Source organism: Meles meles, chromosome 5 (assembly GCF_922984935.1).
Source record: "Meles meles chromosome 5, mMelMel3.1 paternal haplotype, whole genome shotgun sequence".
NCBI lineage: Eukaryota > Metazoa > Chordata > Mammalia > Carnivora > Mustelidae > Meles > Meles meles.
In genome coordinates, this window is record NC_060070.1 from 32,023,859 (window position 1) to 32,044,975 (window position 21,117).

Sequence of the window (21,117 nt, forward strand, 5' to 3'; positions counted from 1 at the left end):
TAAATATTGACCAATTAATATAAATCAATGAATAGTGCTTGTATAATTATTTACTTCTGGCTTATAGCTTATATTTGTAAGGCTTTCTTATATAAAGGATTTCACATTTCCTTAACATAGTTTCTCCTGAGCAAAGCATAAAGAGTTCAGAATTAGTAAAATGTGTCCTAAATATGGCTAATAGTCGAACAGCACTATCCACATTGGATTCTCAGAAGTTGAGGCACTTATATTATACCTGAAGTCTTAGAAATTACTGCTTTTCATGGGTTACAGTATCACAGAAGTCATGGACTCTTGGACTTGAAAGATAGTTTAGAGATAATCAGATGCTACAGATGAGAAAAGTAATACCCAGAAAGATCATTATTTTTACAAATTCAGAGACTCTTCTCTAATAACAAACTATAGAAATGATCCCTGAAAGTATAGTTTTGAGATAAAGTTATTTTTAACACAGTCTAGTGTGTGTCGAGAGAGCCACCCTTAATGGGCAGCTAAAAATCAGTCCTGAGTTCTTTCCACCAAACTTTCCTCCCTTTTGGGACAGTGAGAAACAATTAATAAGAAAATTAAAGATAATACTTAATGACAATAACAAATTTCTGAGAGTTCAGTGAGTAAATCAAGATTGTGTAAGTATTTATTAAAAGCTATAGAATTGGGGGGGGGGAACAAACCCCAATTCATCATAATTTGCTTGGGCTTCTATTCAGGATGGCAGAGATTAATTTTCCATTTATTTCACAGAGTTCTATACAATGAGCCCAAAGCAAAATATGGAAAGTAACAATATTTTCTTTTACCATCCCCAGTTTTTTCGTTGACACTTTCCAATACCAAAAACTTAGTTCGTTCTACAGGGAGCCTCCTCCTTGCCTATTGCCTGGGAATAGCCCAGAGCTATGACTCCCTTATGATTTCACCCCAGGAAGGATAGTATTAAATTATTTCATTTGCCCTTTCAGCAATTAGCTCAAATACAGCAATGTCCATCCAAAAAACTATGCTAAATTGGTATCTTGATTTTTGGTGTTTGTATATTCATTATTTAACAGATATCTACATAAGAATTTACCCCTAGGACACTATGCTGGACTTCACTGAGGGGAAAAAAATTAACACCTAAAACATTACCCAATCTCAAGAACTGAAAATCCAGTGTCTCCTGTTTCCTATAGATCAATTCTACCTACTTGGGTGATGCAGAAAACAATCTCCAGTGAGTTCTTAATTCTAAAATACAATTCATGTTTAAAATGCACCATTAATTTAATAACTGCCTTTGGGAAATAAAAATATAACATTAAATATTCACATTAATAGTAAGAATCATATAAAATAATCTAGATTAATTAAACACCTCAAAAATGTTTTACTTTTTTTCAGGCACAGGATTGAGAAAAAAATATAAATAATTTTGAAATAAATTTTATTTCTATAACAACAAAGTCACAAATACTTGCTACCTTAACAACTGAAAAACTTAACATGGCATCCTTAAAATAAAACTGAGTTTCTTGAGAATAAAACTTATCTTGGGCTCCATTACTCCTTACTGGGAATATAATTCTGGTAGATTGCTTCTGGAGACTGCTTCAAAGATATATCAGAAGCCTATTCAAAGGTGTAAAGTCACGTCCAAATCAAAAGCAAAAAAAATTTCTAAAATGCATGATTTTTACTGAGAATACAACTGTTTTTCTAACACATATAATAAAATGTGTTCTTCTTCTTAATTTAACACAATACACTTGTTATTTCTGTGGGGAAAAAAAAATCCAAGGCAAGTATCTCTTTCACTAAAAGACTTAAGTAATAGTAGACACTTTTTTTTCCCCCCTTTACAGGCCGGGGGAAGTTCTACGCCTTGTTTTTCTTTTCCCCCTTCACACATCATGGAATAGTAGACACTTTTTAATAACAGCTCCCTAGGGATGGTTGGATGGCTCAGTTGGTTAAGCTTCTCACTTCAGCTCCAGTCATGATCCCAAGATCCTGGGATTGAGCCCTGCACTGGGCTCCCTGCTCGGCAGGAGGCCTGCTTAGAGCTTCCCCTACTTGTGCTCTCCCTCTCTCTCTCTCTTGCTGATAAACAGATGAATAAAATCTTTAAAAAAAAAAAAAACTCTCTAAAATATCATATGTAGATTTATTCCTGTTAAGTAACAAAAATTCAACTGAGTAAATTTTAAAAATCTAATTGACTTCATTAAAGGAGTCATGAATCAGGTAGTATCCCATCTAGCAAACAGAAGGGCTCTCAGAGGAGTTGTACAAAATGGAAGGTCCTTACAGAGGAGATGGGGCAAGAAAGCTACTAACAAAAGAAAAGGATTCTCCCAGGCAAGACCACTTTCCCTTAGGGGTCAAGGCAAGAGGTCTGCCCATGAAGATGATCTCATCTCCCTTTGGGGGATGGAGAGGGCCCATGCAGCAGACCTGTTGGCAGTGATCAAAAAAATTCCTGACTGACTAAACTTATTTCCAGGAATAAGACATAAGCAATGAGGTCCTGTCCTCAGTTTTCAGTATTGTGCAAAACTCTGGAATTCCTAATGTGCAGTAGAGTTGGTTTCAGCTCTAGCCTCCTCAATCACTGGATGTAAAAGACCTTGGTAAAACTATTAACCAAACTACTTAATTGTAGGAATCAGAAAAATTGGAGCCCAAAGAAGGGTAGACAAAGTCGAACAGCTTTTTCTTGTTAAAACAAGGGCGCAATTCTGAAGCTCCCACCTCAGGCCTTTCCATGTTTCTCTCTGGCCTGTACTCGGGCAGTAGGAGGCTGTAAATTTCCTGCAAAGAAGTTTGGCTCACAAATGCAGTAAAATGCTAATGAATGCAGTGAGAGGCCCTGAAGTTTTTTGAGGAGAGCAGTATCACAATCAGATATTTGCTGGTGGAAATAACTGTCACTAGAGTAGAGGATGGGTGAATGGGGAGAGCCTAAAACTAGAAAAGCAGGCAGGAAATTATCACAATGGTCCAATGAGAGAAAAAGTTGCTGTCAACTGGACAATGACAATAGTAGTGTATGCTTAACTAATGTTTGTTGAGTACACCAAATGTGCCAGATACTGAGCAAAATCTTATCTAATACTCACGCCAACCCTCAAAGCTACATACTGTTATTGTCACCATTGTATAGATGAGGAACTCAGAGCTTGAGGTAGCCCGCCTCAGATTACATAGCCCGCAAGGGGGCACTCAGAACTCAAACACAGATGATGTTCTCATCCATTCACTATGCCACTGCTTCTCAAAATTTGTAACACAGGCATATCGCTTGGGGATACTGTTAAAATACAGATCCCTGGGGCGCCTGGGTGGCTCAGTGGGTTAAGCCTCTGCCTTCAGCTCAGGTCATGATCTCAGGGTCCTGGGATCGAGCCCCGTATCGGGCTCTCTGCTTGGCAGGGAGCCTGCTTCCTCCCCTCTCTGGCTGCTGCTCTGCCTACTTGTAATCTCTCTCTCTCTCTCTCTCTCAATCTGTAAAAAAGAAAAAAAAAAAAATACAGATCCCTTTCTTTCCCAAGTTTTAACAAAGGATTTTTTCCAGATATATTAAAGTGTAACTGACAAATATGGATACTATTTTTTAAGGTATACAGCTTGAAGTTTTGATATATGTATCAATTGTGAAATGATTACCACAATCAAGTTAATTAACATACCATACCCATCACCTTGCTTGTTTATTTATTTGGTTATGAGAACACTTAAGATCTACCCACTTAGCAAACTTCAAGGATATAATACAATATTGTTAACTATAACCAGCACACTGGACATTAGATCTCCAGAATTTACTCATGTTGTAGAGCTGAAATTTTGTACTCTGACCAACATCTCCCCCATTCACCCCACTTCCTAGCCCTTGACAACCACAATGTCACTCCTTGCTTCTATAAATTTGACTATTTTAGATTCCACCTAAGTGAGATCATGCAGTATTTATCTTTCTGTGTCTGGCTTATTTCAGTTGCCATAATGTCCTCCACATTCAACCATGTAGTCACAAATGGCAGGATTTCCTTCTTTTAAAAGCTGAATAATAGGGGCGCCTGGGTGGCTCAGTGGGTTAAAGCCTCTGCCTTCGGCTCGGGTCATGATCCTAGAGTCCTGGGATCGAGCCCTACATCGGGCTCTCTGCTCCTGCTTCCTCCTCTCTCTCTGCCTGTCTCTCTGCCTAGTTGTGATTTCTCTCTATCAAATAAATAAAATATATTAAAAAAAAAGCTGCATAATATTCTTGTGTGTATGTGTGCATAGCCTGTGTCTGTGTGTCATTTGCTTGTATTACATTTTCTTTATCCATACATCTGCTGATGGACATTCAGGTTGTTTCCATATCTTGACTATTGGGAATAAAGCTGCAAAAACACGGAAGTGCAGATACCTCTTCCAGATTTCATTTATTTTGGATATATACTCAGAAGTGTGATTGCTAAGATGTATGGCTACTCTATTTTTAATTTTTTGAAAAATCACCATACCATTTTTCATAATGGCTATGCCAATTTACATCTCACCAATGGTGTACAAAGGTTCCCCTTTTCTCCACATCTTTAACAACATTCATCTTTTGTCTTTGTGATAATAGCTATTCTAACAGGTGTGAGGCAATATCTCATCGTGGTTTCAATGTGCATTTCCCTGATGACTAGTGAAGTTGAGCAACTCTGCCTGTTGGCCATTTGTATATCTTCTTTGGAGAGATACCTATTTAGGTCCTTCACTCACTTTTTAATCAGGTTATTTTCTTCCTATTAAGCTGAAATCCTTATATTTTTTGGATATGTTAACCTCTTATAAGATTTATGGTTTGAAAATATTTCTCCCATTCTATAAGTTGTTTCTTCATTCTGTTTATTGTTTCCTTCAGTAGCAGGAGCATTTTACTTTGATACAATACCGTTTGTCTATTTTTGCTTTGGTTACCTGTGCACTTAGTGTCATCTCCATGAAATCAATGCCAAGACCAATGTCAAAAGATTTTTCCCTATGTTTTCCTCTTGCAGTTTTGTATTTCAGGTCTTACATTTAAGTTTTTAATCCATTTTGCATTGATTTTGTATCAATTATCTCTTATTTCTACATGGTATGAGAGGAGTCCAATTTCCTTCTCCATGTGGATATCCAGTTTTTCCAGCATATATTAAAGAGATTATTCATTCTCCACTGTGTTTATGGCACACTTGTCAAAGATCAGTTGGCCATAATTGCATGTATTTGTATTTGTTTCTGGGCTTTCTATCCTGTTTCACTGGTCTACATGTTTATCTTTATGCAAGTACCATACTATTTTATTTACTGTGGTTTTTAAAATATATTTTGAAATCAGGAAGTATGATGCCCTCCAGCTTTGTTCCTCTTGCTCAACATTGCCATGGCTATTTGGAGTCTTTTGTATTTTCATATGAATTCTAGAATTGTTTTTTCTATTTCTTTAAAGAATGCCATTGGGATTTTGACAGTGATTTCACTGAATGGATGTTTTGACAATATTATTTATAATCCATGTACAAAGGATGTATTTCTATTTATCTGTGTTTTCTTTAGTATCCTTCATCAATATTTTATATTTTCAGTGGATAAGCTCTTCAGCTCTTTGGTTAAGTTTATTCCTATTTTATTCTTTTAGTTGGTATTGTGAATGAGATCATTTTCTTAATTTTCTTTTCAGATAGTTTGTCATTCCTGTATAGAAATGCCACTGATTTTTGTATATTGATTTTGTATCCTGCAACTTTATTAAATTTATTATTCTAACAGTTTTTTGCTGAGTCTTCAGGATTTTCCACATACATGATCATGTCATCTGCAAATAGTGATAATTTGACTTCTTTCCAATTTGGTGTTTTTTATTTCTTTTTCTTGCCTAATTGCTGTGGCTAGGACTTTAAGTACTGTGTTGGACAGAAGCAGCAAGAGTGGGTATCCCATCAATCAGTTTACGTATGTTGAACCATCCTTGCATCCCAGGGATAAATTCCACTGAATTGTGGTCTATGACCTTTTTAATGTACTGTTGAATTCAGTTTATTAGCATTTTATTGAAGACTTTAGCATCTAAATTTATTAGAAATATTGGCCCATAGTTTTCTTTTTTTAAGATTTTATTTATTTATTTATTTGACAAAGAGAGAATAAGCAGGGAGAGTGCCAGGCACAGGGAGAAGCAGGCTCCCCACTGAGCATGGAGCTTAATGTGGCACTCCATCTCACCACCCTGGGATGATGACCTAAGCTGAAGGCAGATGGCTAACAACTGAGCCCACCTAGGCGTCCCGGCCTATAGTTTTTTGTTGTATCTTTGGTATCTGGGGATACTAGCCTCATAAGATAGTTTGGAAGTGTTTTCTCCACTTATAATTTCGAAAGAGTTTAAGAAAGATTGATATTAATTCTTCTTTGACTGGTGCAATTCACCAGTAAGGCCACTTGGTTCTGGGCTTTTCTTTGTTAGGAGTTTATTGATCTTATTGTTGTTTAACTGACTCAGTCTCTTTCTTCATTATTGGCCTGTTCAGGCTTTCTATTTCTTCTTGATTCAATCTTGAAAGGTTGTATGTTTCTAGGAATTTACCTCTTTCTTTTAGATTATATAATTTTTTCACATATGATTATTCATCTTCATTGTTCTTATGGTTCTTTGTATTTTTGTGGTATCAGTTGTAATGTCTCCTCTTTCATTTCTAATTCTGTTTTCTCTCTTTTTAAATGCAGATTCTGATTTAGCAGCTCTAGGTGCAATTTGAGATTCTGCATATCTAACAAGTTCCCAGTTGATGCCGACATTGCTGGTCCATAGACCAAACTTTGAGCTGCAACGAGTTATGCCCAATGGAAGCGAGAAGGAGGAGACAGACGGGAGAAACCTTCCAAAAAAATAAAGCTGGCTATGCAGACTGAAGAATACTAGAGAAAGAAAATTGTTTTGAGATGTCTAGCCTAAGAGAAAGTTACAGTTGAAATAGTAACGCAAAAGGAGGACCAGTTGCAATCTGTATTAACTAAATAATTGCTGCCTGTCTGTTCTTAAACCAATTTTATTATTTTTTAAAGATTTATTTATTTATCTGAGAGAGAGAATGAGAGGGAGCACATGAGCAGGGTAGAGGCAGATAGAATCTCTAGCAGACTCCCGACTGAGCATGGAGCCGGACATGGGGCTCAGTCTTACAACCCTGAGATCATAACCTGAACCCAAATCAAGAGTTAGATGTTTAAATGACAGAGCCACCTAGGTGCCCATTAAATCAATTTTTAAAGTGTTGAATGACATTCATAATGATAATAAAGATAAAAATAAATAAAAAGGACTGAACCTACTCTCTAACAGATTATCAAAATCAGACTACCAGTAGTAGTTAACAGTGCCTACACATCAACTTATTTATTCAACTCTATTGTTTATTAGCAACCTGCCAAAACAAGAATCTATGCTTACTTAAATCAGGATTGATGGTGACATGGAGAGGCATAACCCAGATAGCAGGGACTAGTTACTTCATAAAGAGTACAGAGAAAGGGAAGGAGGGGGAAACTATAGGCTAAAGTGAGTCAACCTATGTTTCCATATCTAAGTTTGTGTAATACTTTGAGCAAGTTCTTTAACCGTTCTAACCCTGTTCCCTGTCTATAAATTGAGGATGATGATATCACCCAATTCATACTTCCTTTGTGAGTTGTAAATACTTAAATCACTTTGAACACTGCTTATTGTAAATACTTAGTATTTTAGTATCATCATCACCCTCATCATCTTCATTATCATCACTTTAAAATACTCAACAAATTGAAAAATGTATGAACAACATTTTATAATCCCTCTTATTGAGAAGTAGAGTCTTTTCCCCTATCCCTTGAAGCTATGCTTCCTTTGACCAATAGATTATGGCAGAAGTGAGGCTGTGTCAATTCCAAAGTATAGGCCTCAAGAGAGCTTGCAGCTTCTATCTGTGCCCTCTTGGAATCCTGCACTCAGAAACCATGTAAAAAGCCAATGTAGCCTACTGGAGGATGAGAGGCCATGAGGAGGAGAACTGAAGCACCCAACACCAACTCCTAGATGTGAGTGAGACCATCTTGGACCTGAGAGTTTAGCTGACTGTCCAGCATTCACAGTCATACGAGTGACCCAAATGAAAGCCACAGAGGAACCACCTAACCAATCCACAGAATTGTGAAAAATAATAAATTGTTGTTGTTTTAGTCATAGCTTTGAAACAACTTGTTCCACAGCAATAGGTAACTGTAGTAGCACCCATAAAAATAAAATTAATAAAATGGCCCTTGGTGATTAAAAAAAAAATTGTGATCTTCTGAAGTATTATAATTATTATAAACTTTGATTCCTTCCTTTCTTTCTTCATTCTATATTTATTGAGCACCTAGCATTCTCCAGATAATATACTAACATATATATATAAAATATATATTTATAATCATAATATATAAATTGATGAACAAAACATTTTCCTGCCCTTACAGAGTTTACAGTCCAGTTAGCATTACAAATGGAACGTGGAAATACGTATATAATTATAAATTGTGGTAAGTGCCTAGATAAGAGACTAGCAGAGACATACCTTAATTGTACTGGATAGTTTTTCTCAGTGTTTAGACATAGAGATGCTGTGAAATAAATTCTCCCCCATTGATTTTATTTTAAAAGAAATGGCTATTACATCAACTCAAAACGTTTAAAGTATGAGGAAACTGTTGTTCCATCTCTTTTCTATTTAAAATAGTAGATATAAATAAACTATCTCCAGAGATGGAGAAAGCAGATGGATTTGAAAATTCAAACTCACACTGAATATAATTAACTTGGAAAAGGAGAGAAGCTAATGACGCCTGAGATTATAGGTGCCCAGGAGACAGGCAAAGGGCTAACTTATTTTTAACACTACACTAGTCTCAGCAGTGAGGAAAATTCAAACTTGATTAAAGTCTCTGAGGAGGTGAAAAAGCAAATGAAGAGAGAAAAAAAAAATGTGGCTATTGGAGAGTAATTAACATTTTGACCCAGTTGCCAAACTGAGTAGGTGTTCAGCGCTTATTAACAAAGCTGGGTTTCTTGGGTCATTGCAAATGAGAAGGTCTTGTGAAAGCACTCTGGGCATTGTTGACTATTTGATTCTGAAGAAGGTATACCTGGAAAGAAAAATGGGCTTAGGCAAAGCACTTCCTCAGCCGGAATGGAGGATTGTTTTCTGCCCTGAGGAGGCCTTATTTGCATTTCCAAATAGAACCCTCTGGGATATTAGATCAGGCAGAGGAGAAGAAGACCCTTGGCCTTGAAGCTTGATAATGGTCAGGTCCCAGGTCACCGTGATTGAGACTTAAATAAAGCCTGGTCTACAAAGCCCTTCACAATTGAACCCCAAGGGCCATTCCCCTTTGCTCACCCTACAATTTGGTCAGTCCTGTACAAGGAATACACGTTCACAAACCCGAGTTTTTTTATGTGCCATTCCTGCTACCTAGAATACTCTTTTCTTCTCCACCTAAGAAGCTCCTGCCCTTCACCCCCGTGTAATTGTTATTTCCTTACACTCTCACTCCCAAAGCAAGACAAATTAATCATTTCCTTGGTGGTACATACTACCCTGCGGCGTCCTCTGTTATAACAGCATCGTGTACTTGTCTTACCCACTACATTTGTAAGCTCCTCAAACCAAAACATATCTAACCCATCTTGGTATTGGTTATACTTAAGTATCTATCACATAACAAATGTCCGGGAAACAATCAATTGATGGAATAAATAAATAAATAAGAAAAGGAGACAAAGAATACTTGAAGAGATGCTGGGGTGTCTGTGTGGTGTGTGTGTTTGTGTATCCATAGTCATATGTGGGCATGGAAAGATATATATCTAAATGTTAACATATAGGAAGATTTCTCATATAAACTATGAAAAGACGTGTGATTGAAATATGTTACTAATCTCTTTAAACTTCTTTTCATTTTTTATTTTGAATGTAGCAATAAAGCACTGGTATACCACTTGTGTATTAAAATGCTTGCAGACATTTTGCCTTAGTTAGGTTTTAGCTAGGATTTTCTAAAAGGCATCTGATTTGCACTTCTTAAGATTTATTGTGAAAAAATGTAAGTATATGAGATAAAAGGATTTAATGTGGTTTCAAATGCCTTACTGTGAAGCTATGAGAACAATATTTGATAAATGTTGCAAGTGCTTAACTTAAAGCTTAGACCTCTGTAAACCAATTTCTAAACTTCAAAACTGCCTAGTACATTTAAGAACATTTGAAAGTTCAAAGTATAACCTTTTCAAAATTATATAGTAACATCAGATATCAAGCAGAGTAAATACTCAATTCTGTCTTCTTTTCTAATGAATCAAAATCCCAAAAATGTTATCAAGCAAATAACTACATGTTCTAAAGATGGCTGGTTCTACCAAGTGTCTTCTCTACATGAATATTCTTTCTTGCCTCCATAGAATTATTAAAACTTGACAGGCATTTGAATATATTCTTGCTGTCAAGATCTGCTTTTAAATAATGCTTGTTTCTTCTCTGAATTTAGAAAAAAATATAAAACTGCTCAATATAGAGAATTTGAGAAGCAAGTAATTTTCTTTAAAAGAAAATAAAAATCATCCTAAATTCAGCAGCCCAAGATAATTATTGCTAATATTTTATTACAATAATATTTCATTAGAAAAATAATATAGAGGGGCACTGGGGGCTCCGTTGGTTAAGCATCGAACTCTTGTATTCTGCTCAGATCATGATCTCAGTGTTGTGAGATCGAGCCCTGTGCAAGGCTCTGCGCTTAACCCGGCATCTGCTTGAGATTTTCTCTCTCTCTCCCCCTCCTCCAATGAAGTTTTAGAATATAATTGAGGTTCAGTGAGGTGAGGTCCAGAGCCATGACCAAGAAAGAATTCTTGAGACATCTTGTGGCAAAATGGTGGCTTATTAAAGCACAGGGACAGGACACGTGGGCAGAAAGAGCTGCTGCCCTGGGGTTGTGAGGGGTGGCAGGTTATGTACCATAGGGTTGGGAAGTTAAGGAAAAGGGAGGTTTCAATAGAACTTTCATATGCTAAAGAGGACCTACAAGATACCAAGACACCAGAGGCCATTTTTCCCTCTAGCAAGGTATTAACATTAAGATAGGTGGGAGATGCCTAAAGAATGTCACATACGTCCCACACAGGAGTGGGGGTGGGGGAAGGTTGCAGGGTGTCAGCTTTTGCTTTGTCCTCAGCCAGCCTTCTGTTCCCTCATCACCTCCCCCTACCCCCTGCACTTTCTCTCTAAAGTAAATAAATAAATCTTTAAAAAAAAAGAATATAGATAGAAAACTTAGAAATATAAAATCAAAAAATAGAATGAAAATCAGTGTTTTCTAGATTAGTTTTTCCTAAGTATATGTTACTTTAACACATATTGGACCATGGTGCATATTTTTAAATAGAATTTAGGTTACTCCTGGGGTTTGGTTTGGTTTTGTATTTTTTAGTTACAACTAACACTACAGTGGAATTTGTGTGTAGGTATTTGAGTTTTTAACTACTTTTCGAGAACAGATATATAGAAGAGAAATAAATAGATCAAGGAGTACCCAAGTTTTAAAACTTTGAATACATGTTGACAAGATATTCTGCAGAAAGTTGTCACTATGGAACTTCCTACTCACAATAGATAAGAGCATCTATTTCCCATCTCTTCAATAATATTCAGTATTTTTTTTTTGTCTCGCTATTATGACAGGCTAATGTTGTTTCTCAATAATTTTGCACATTTCTTCCATTATGAAGTGAAGTTGGGCATTTTTCACATGTTAATTGGTCATTTGTATTTCATTTACCGCGAATTAAGCCCCTTGAAGACAAGGGTGTTTTTCTCCCACACTGTAATGACTCAATAACTACTGTTAAAAGAATATTTTCACATACTCTGACCATTTGTTACATTGGTATTTAGCATTTTTCTTTTTGATTCTAAAAGCAACTTATATTCTAGATATTTATTGCAATTATTTTCCCACAATTTCTCATTTTGCTTTTACTCTTGTTTATAGTTTTCTTTGATGAACAGTCTTTCATTTTATATAGTCATCCATTCGCCTTTTACTTTGAATTTCTTCTATTGGTTTTAGGGCTTTATGAACTCTGAGATGACTTTTGGTGCAGACAGAACTCATAGTAATTGTTGAGTGGATGAGGGTATTTATTACTTCTCTCAAGGTATTTAATTTTCAGAAAAGGATTCAGGACCCCATGAGAAAAACTTGAGTAATTGGTGTGTTCTGGCAATCCCTAAGAAGTGAAAATATGAGACTTTAGAAAGTTTATATTTTTCCTTACAAGTATTCTTAACCTGGGGTGAGTCCTCTGAGCCTATCAAGTTCATTGTGCACTTTTCTGGATAGAGTCTGAAAAGACCTATGATTCCAAAATTGTTAAGAATCATGAGGTGTTCTTCAAGGATTTTTCACATTTGACACTATCTGGATTCCCCAGTCTTTGAACTTTAAAAACTTTTCTTCAAATTCAGAGTTTGACATCCCACAAAGAAGAAATGGCTGAAGAATAGTGATTGGTGTTTTTAAGTTAAAGAATAAATCCAGCACAAGCTTTTCTGAAGATGCCGTCATGCTGAACCCAAACTTAACCACTGATAACTAGAACACTGGGTGCCAGGCTTACATGGGTACCAACCCATGTGTATGTCATTGAAAATTCAATAGATCCTAAGGCCTAGTATGTCAATCTTTTCACATTATTTAAACTCATATAAGCTCCCAATTGGATATGACTATTTAAGCCCACAGGCCTTAAAATCCTACATCACCATCCTCTCCAAAATACCTCCAACAGCAGTCACCAAATCAATGATTAAAGATTTCTAGGGATAAGAAGTTCTTTGCTTTTTAAGACAGTTCACTGCAGAATTTCTCCCTCTAGCCCTTATTTCATGAAGATCTAAGTTTTCCATTTATCTTTCTGAAACAGTGGAGCCCAGGTAATCAGGCACACCTGCAGGAAATCTGCTGAAACAACTTTTCAGCCTTCTTAAAAGGATGAGCTGAGACATAATCAAAACAGCATGTCACTGCTTTGTATAGATTTCTTGCTGAAACAGTGTGAGATTTTGAATACAGAGTGCTCCCTAAAAATGAAGGCAGCATTTACGTTTTAAAAAGTACATAGTAATTCTCCTAATTTGGGGAAACAGAGATGGTAGTTAGTTTCCATGTAGACAATCATCAGAGTATAAAGTCAGCCTATTTCCACAAAACTGGCCAATCATTTTGACAAAGCTAAGCAAATGAACAGAGATATTGTCGGTTTTGACTTGGAGAAATGTCCCAATGTCAACATTAGCAAATGTTTCTGGGGATTTCCAACCTGCCATCTAGATTCTTGTAACAGTGGGAGGGGGGTGTAGAACTGAGTGTGTGGTTGTTTTCTAGGGGGAAAAAATGTGCATATGGATGCAAAAACACATGTGAGATAACTTCAATATCTATAAATACTTATTTTTTAAAATATTCTTATTATTCATCAAAAGTAGCATGTGGACTAGATATGGGAATTAGCCTGCTAATTTATACATCACTCACAGAAATAAAGAAAGTTCAATCAGAAACCCATGGGGAAGACAGGGCTCAATTAGGATGAACTCAAAGGTAACATGTTATAGACTCTTATCACTACGTCTAGATCCCTAAAGAAAAGAATTGTACTCTAGTCAAACACTTCTTTGAGACTCATGCTCTGTTTTAAATTATTACTATAAAGGGTTTTGGCATATGGCTTTTTTATTGCTTATCTGTTTATATAAAATATTACTAATAGTGTTTTTCAAGGCACAGGTCACAACCAGAGAGTCATGAGACCAAGTTAGTGGCTCTCAACCAGCTGTTTTTCCTCTCCCCTGACTTAATAGAACATATAGAGTTTGAGTATATGTGTGTATGTTGTATGTCCACATACATGCAGTAGTATAAATTGTATTTCTTATTCTAGGTCAAAATCAAGTATATTTGTAAGACATTCTTTTATAGATTAGAGAATAGATAGAGATCAATAAATGATAGATTCCCATTTATTTAAGAAAAATATCTGTCCGTATCACCAAAATCAGGACATGATAATATTTTTTAAAGTTTTTTCTACCATGTACTACCAAAGAAATCTTTTTTGGTTTTTTTTTTTTTAAAGATTATTTATTTATTTATTTGACAGAGACAGAGACCACAAGTAGGCAGAGAGGCAGGAGGAAAGCATGCTCCCCACTGAGCAGAGAGCCCGATGCAGGGCTTGATCCCAGGACCCTGAGATCATGACCTGAGCCGAAGGCAGAGGCTTTAACCCACTGAGCCACCCAGGCACCCCCAAAGAAATGTTTTTAAATTATTCATTCATCTTCACAACTCTCCCATGTGGAAAAAATTGGACTTAATTAAATGGTGCTGTCAACTTCACTTTAAAGGAACGGATTTCTATAGATAGTAGCTGCCAATTTTTATTTGCCAAACCAAAGATTTTTCAAGAACACAGAATAAGATTTCTGAATTGTGACTAAGAATGAAATGTCAATGGTAATTTATTTCTGATGACAACAATTTAGACCAGGTCAAAACACAGACTCAGGAAACGTAAAATACCACATATACAGCAAGCTTTCTCAACTTCTCTCAACAGCCAAGTCCCAGTTATCTAGAAATGGACTAACTACAGTGTGAATTATTCATGTAAAACTCTCACAGATAAAACAAGGGCATGCACATATATTCTCCCTGCCATGTTCGTCTTGCCTTTTTGTCTTAGACACAAGGTGCCAAATGCTTGCCTAAAGCACAGCTGGGAATCTAAGCTCCTAGATCACCATCCCAGACTTGCCTGACTGAGTCTCTGATGTTAGCCAACTGTGCTCCCCACTCTACCTTTGCCTGTCTATCCCTAGTAAAGAGATTTCTGCCAAACCCTGCAACCCCCTTCTTGATTATCTTCTTTGTTCATATCACACCATTTCTCAACAATAAATTCCCATGCATCATGGCCATGCATTTAATTTGGAGTCTCATGGTAAATTACAAACTTCACAGACTAACCTGTGAGATACATCAACTATAGTACTCCATCTTGTACATTGGCCCCAGTGTAGCTGGAATTTTTCCTCAGATCATTCAGCCACTCAAACAATTCCTGAGAGACTTAGTGGGGGGAAAAATACTGTGATCATTTACTGGAAGGTGGTATGCTTAGCGAACAGAATTAAACACACTCAACATTTTTCTATTTTTCCTTCAATTGCAATAGACCTTCAAGGTTACATCCAACCCCACTAACTGTACAAAAGAAAGAGCTCTTTATTGGGAGTCATGAGACTAAGATACTTCCTATTTTCTCTAATGATAAACCCTAAGTCCTGTTCCTCCACCACTGAAAGGATGCAGAACAGATCTAGGTGTTCACAGGTAGGCACTGTAATCACCCTATTGAACCAAAGCAGAGCCAAGCAAAAGTAGGGGGAAGACTGAGCCATTATGAGGGAAAAATACTGAGAAAAGATAGGACTTAAAAGAGTTGGTAAGAAGTGACTGATGAAGGGAAGGGTATAAAGAAAATTATAAATGTCAATAACTGCATTTTAAGCCTTATATCTTGGATAATCTTTGGAAAAATATTAAGCTCTAGAGGTTATCTTGTCATACAAAGCAAACTATTTCTAAACTAGTATTCAGTAATTCACTGGGTGTAATAAAAATACATTTCAAATAACAAAGAGAGGTAGAATGAAGTGCTCAAATAGACATTTTTATTTACTTAATCACTCCGTTCTGTCAAACAGCTGGTCAATTTAGCAAAGGGGAAAATAGACAAATAGCTATGCGGCTTAACTACTTAATCAAACCAGTTTCAGTGGTTGATTCCTGCATTCTACACAGATCCAGCTCCCAGTCACCCGTCCCCACCCCTGAAAATAAGAAAACAAGGATTCAATTTCATAGCATTTGTTTCTATGTCAATATATTAGATTCAGTTCTACCATGAATGTTCAGTTCTACCATGAGATGGCCTATCTGTGGCATTCTTCCCATTTTTCAGGACCAATACATAGGATAAAACAGAGAAAGGATAGTCCAAGAAGGAAGGATTTCCAGAAAACAAGGGCAAGAGGCAGAAGGGCCCAGCAGAAAGAACTGCTCTTCAGGTGTGTGGACTTCAAGGATATGATGGTCTTCAAGGATGCCAGAGTTCCTTCTTTCCTAAACACTTGTAGCAGATAAATAACAAGGACTAATTCATAACCCTGTAAGTGATGCCTTGAATTACAAAGAGAAACTCCAAGAAAAGTTTAGACTTTGGGCATGTGAGAGGGCTTGCATTTTATAACTGAAGTAAATATAACTGGTGAAATAGAACATCCATCCTGATTATAGTATCAAAATAAATTAATTCCCCAAGTTCTTGAGGTGGTCTACAATGTCCTCAATTCAACAAATTTCTGTAAAAATTTATTACATCCCGGTCATCATTGAGTCTATCTCCTTCAATACTTCTCATTTACAAGAAATTACAGAGCCATCATTTCCCAGTCCATCTTCAGAGTCTTCTTCTATCCCTCTCTGTACACCTTTCTCACCTCTGGATTTCTGGCTACTCAATGAAAGCATCTCACCTCTTCTTACCTCCTAGTATAGTAAGAACTTCTGGAAGCAAGAGCAGGGCTCCAACAGCTGCAGCGGCCGTGGCAGCACCAGGGGTGGTAGCTGATGTCTGGGTAACATATTCTTTTCTGATTTGCTCCTCCATCCTTCCAACAGATTATCAATCAGCTCCCTGCATTGATCCCTCTCTGCTTGAAATACCTAGTGCTTTCTATTTTCCTGACTGAATCCTAACTAATAGAAACTATCTTTACCTTCATTGCCCATGTTTCCCCACTTATTCCTTATATTTTAGTAATTTACAAATAAATACTACAAATGAAACACTGTAAATGTACTTATAAATATTTTACTTTTTAAAGGTAAAGAAACTTAAACCAAATAAATTATTCCTGAGTTTTAGAACTCTCAGATAGCTACATAAGAAGATTTAGCCAATAGGCCCGAAAATTGACTGGAGTCTGTTTTGATCTTCTGATGATAGAGTAGCCACTTACCAAAATAAGACCTTTATTTTTACCAGCCCAATATCATCTAAAGAACCTACAAAGAGACCAGCTGGCAGAAGGAGGTAAGAGTGTTTGAAGATTAACTCTTCTGAATCAATTTAGAACAAAATGTGGCAAAAAACAGACCATATAAGTGAACATTAAATGAAATATGGTATTAAATTACCTCTGAGACACATGTGGGCCCTGAAACTATTGAAACCAAGTCTATATGTGTTTGGTGTTGAGCATGAAATGCTCAATTTGGTAAATACAATATCAAAAAAGATTCTTTTAAGTTTGATAAAATGACAATACTACCTTCTCCAAAGGCATTTTTTTAATCTACTCTGATTTAAACTAGGAACTAATAATATTATCACCTGAGCAATCAGAGATTTTACTAAGAGTCTTGAGAATCCAGTAATGTCTTTTTTTGAACTGTCAGATATAGTTGGAAGCCATCAGTTAAGTATGGTGACAAAACCATGGTCTCTTTCTCTGTAAGTGAGTGAGTTTGTTCTATTCAGTTTTGTGCCATTGGGCTGCTCTCAAACCCCAAACAACTACCCTTTGAATATAGTCTGTGGTCCCAAGAAAATGAAAGAATCAAAGAATTATGGCATTTTAGAACTTCATCAGACCTCAGAAAGCTTTTCAAGATATCACAACATTTATATAAAGTTTTCTCCAAAGACTTATCCACATTGATGAGCTGAGCAGTCAGCATAAGACCTTTAGCCCCTATACAGGTCATTTTGCCTCTAGTGCATGGACAGAGATCTTGGGAATGGGTCACCATGTGCAGGAAACTCAGAGCACATTTTGCTTAAATTCAGTGAATCACACATTCATTCACCCTTCCTAGGTCTTCAGAATCTATTCCACTCCAACAACAAATTTTGAATTGTGGCTAAAAACCAGTCTGTAAGAAGCTGCATTCTATTTGTGAATTTGTTTTCAAGGGAAATATATGCCTTTAGCTATCTGTCTATTAAGAAAATTTCCACAGAGCTTTTATCCAGGTTGAGTTATCAAAGCTAAACCATAGTAAAGCAGCTAATTCTATAGTAAATCAATAAATGCCCAAGTTGGTATACTGATATAGCTTATAACCTTAAGTGAACACAATTTTATATAGCAATGTTCTTGTAAATGTCACTTCTTACAATAAACATTGTAGTCTAAAGGTTATGTGTGTACAGTTTGGAGAACTATTTAAAATTTTTCTTTGTTGTAAGAAAAGTCTTTCCCCTGATTAGCAAAGAGTCTTAGAATTATAACTTCACAGTGATAGGATACAAATAAATATTTATCAAATAAATTTTTTAGTGACAGGCATTCAAATACTAATATTGTTCTTATCTAACAATAAATAATGGCTAGCTGCATGCTTGTCCTCCCAAAGCACTTATGTCTATAGTCCCCCTTTTTCCAAGGTTCTTAATTTAGCCAAGGATAGTAATTTCTGCTCTTTATTTTTGATTAAGCTGAGGTTAAGTAGTATGCAAGGCTGATAATTTAATGTTTCCACAACCTCTCTTTTCATTTTCACTTTTCTAGATCATCATCACCACAAGATGTGGACATAGGAAGGAGGCGGTAGCAATAAACTCCTTCAGGCATCTCTCCACTCACCTGCTCCAGGAAAAATCCGCTCTCTCACTGAAGTCAGGTTAATCCTCAAAAACCACATCCCACCCCACTCACCCCTCTTGTCATTTTACTTGCCCAAATCCTCTGTTTCCCTCCAGGATGGATTGATGAAGTCTGTCCTTAGTCCTCAATGATAACTCCTTCCACTGACTTTTCCTGACATGTAATGTCTTTACTGCTTGCATGGCTTTTGTATCCCATTTTAAATTTTTATTCATCATCATTTCCATTCATATTCCCAGATCCTTATTTTATATTTTGATACCTTGCATAGTAACCTGCTCATGGTAAGCAATTCATCAACTACTTGTTGATTTTGGCAGTCAGTTGGTGAAAAATAGGAGCTTTGGGATCAGACTGATTGTTGCAAACCTTAGCTCTACCCGTTTGAGTCACATTTCTCCTCAACATAAAAGTAGTAAGACTACTCTGATGGTTGGTGTAAAAAAAAAAAAATTGAGAAATACCAAAGTGGTATTTATTAGAATAGTAGCTGACATTTTTTAGTGCTCAACAGCAGTAGCTTTAGTAATGAACAAAAGCCTGCGTAGCATTATTAATAACCATATTGTTTTGAGCAGCACTATCAGTCATTACCAATAACAAACCAGAGCTTGAATCTCTTTAATCCTATTCCCACTATCCAATACTTCCATTGTTACCAAAACAAAATGTTCCACTTTTCAAGCTTGATCAGACAGTATCTGTGTTCATGCACTTTATCTATGGAATCTATAAAGCAAGTATTTTTAATATTTTTATTTACCATACTATGTTTGTGTAATATCCCCTTACATTTATCACACGCTTACTTTATTTTTGTGCAGCAAAGTAACAGGTGATTATAGCTTGACAACTGTTCTACCTTTGATATGCCAAGTTGTAGTGGGGTCATTTTTCTAATCTTAGTCTTAACACCTCCATGACATTTCACTAAGGTGCAGAGAAAGCCATCGATTTTCCATGGCAGAATTTTATTTTCTCTTCAAAAGTTGGCAGATTAAGTGATCTATTGTCAATGACCTTTATAAATGAAAAATATAAATTAGAACAACTTTGAAATCTTTTTATCCAGAAAAATGTCAAACAGACCTTATGACAACTGAGGCATTCAAAAAACAAGTTGATCTAGGGGCGCCTGGGTGGCTCAGTGGGTTAAAGCCTCTGCCTTCGGCTCAGGTCATGATCCCAGGGTCCTGGGATCGAGCCCCACGTCGGGCTCTCTGCTCCGCAGGGAGCCTGCTTCCTCCTCTCTCTCTGCCTGCCTCTCTGCCTAGTTGTGATTTCTCTCTGTCAAATAAATAAAATATTAAAAAAAAAAAAAAACAAGTTGATCTATCAGCAGAAGACTTCTTTTCCCTATCCCAACCAAGTTTCCAGTAGGGACAAAACACATTCAAAGGCAGTTCTACTCATCGTGTTCTAAACATCGCAAACCAGTCCCTGGGACCATGGAAATACTAGCAAACCCACTGGCTCACATGCATAACATAACCATAGCCCTATCCATCTCCTTGACTGCATTCAAGATATTCACAGCATTCACATCTCTCCCTCAGGATATCCTCCCTGACCTCACTTCCATCTCTTAACACTCATCCTATATCAACCCATCATTTGGCCTCTCATCTTCCCCAATCTGATAGCTCTGCATTTAGTTACAGAGCATCAGGCTATGCATTGTATTTCAAAGCTCCCAAGATTTCCCAGTCAAAAGTATCACTTGGGTAATAGATAATTAAATAGTAGATAGAGATAAATAGATGATAGATTATAGATAATAGAAAGATAGGTATGTAGGTAGATAGATATTCACAGAACCTTTTTCTGAAGATTCTGGCTTAGAAGTTCTGGGGCTATCCCTGGGATTCCTGCTTTTAACCAGACCTCACTAATACTTATCACATGCCTGATTTGACAGCATCATCTTAGTTCAGAAATCCCACCCTCTGAGACTATGGGCTATAGCCTACTAAATGCTTTTCGAAAGTTTGAATTGTATGTCTTTAAGTGAAACACTCACCGAATCCCTCAGAGTCCACCCCTTGCTAGTGTCATACCTTGGGACGTCACGCCTTTAAGTCGCTTGTCTGACATGTCTGTCATCTGAAGACATCTGAGTTTGTGAATTCTGCTTTAGTTACTATCTATATTCATTTCTCCTCTTTCACATAAAACTTTAATTCATTAAGAATAAGTAGAATATAATCATCAGGGAAATGCAAATCAAAACCACAATGAGATATCGCTTCGCACCTTTTAGAACGGCAATCATCAAAAAGATGAGAATTAACGAGTGTTGGTG

At 36.6% G+C, this 21,117-nt stretch overlaps 1 pseudogene; it reads right to left on the reverse strand.

Moving 5' to 3' along the window:
- Window positions 1-353: 353 nt before the first annotated feature.
- Window positions 354-436, reverse strand: LOC123942793 (annotated as a pseudogene).
- Window positions 437-21,117: the final 20,681 nt, after the last annotated feature.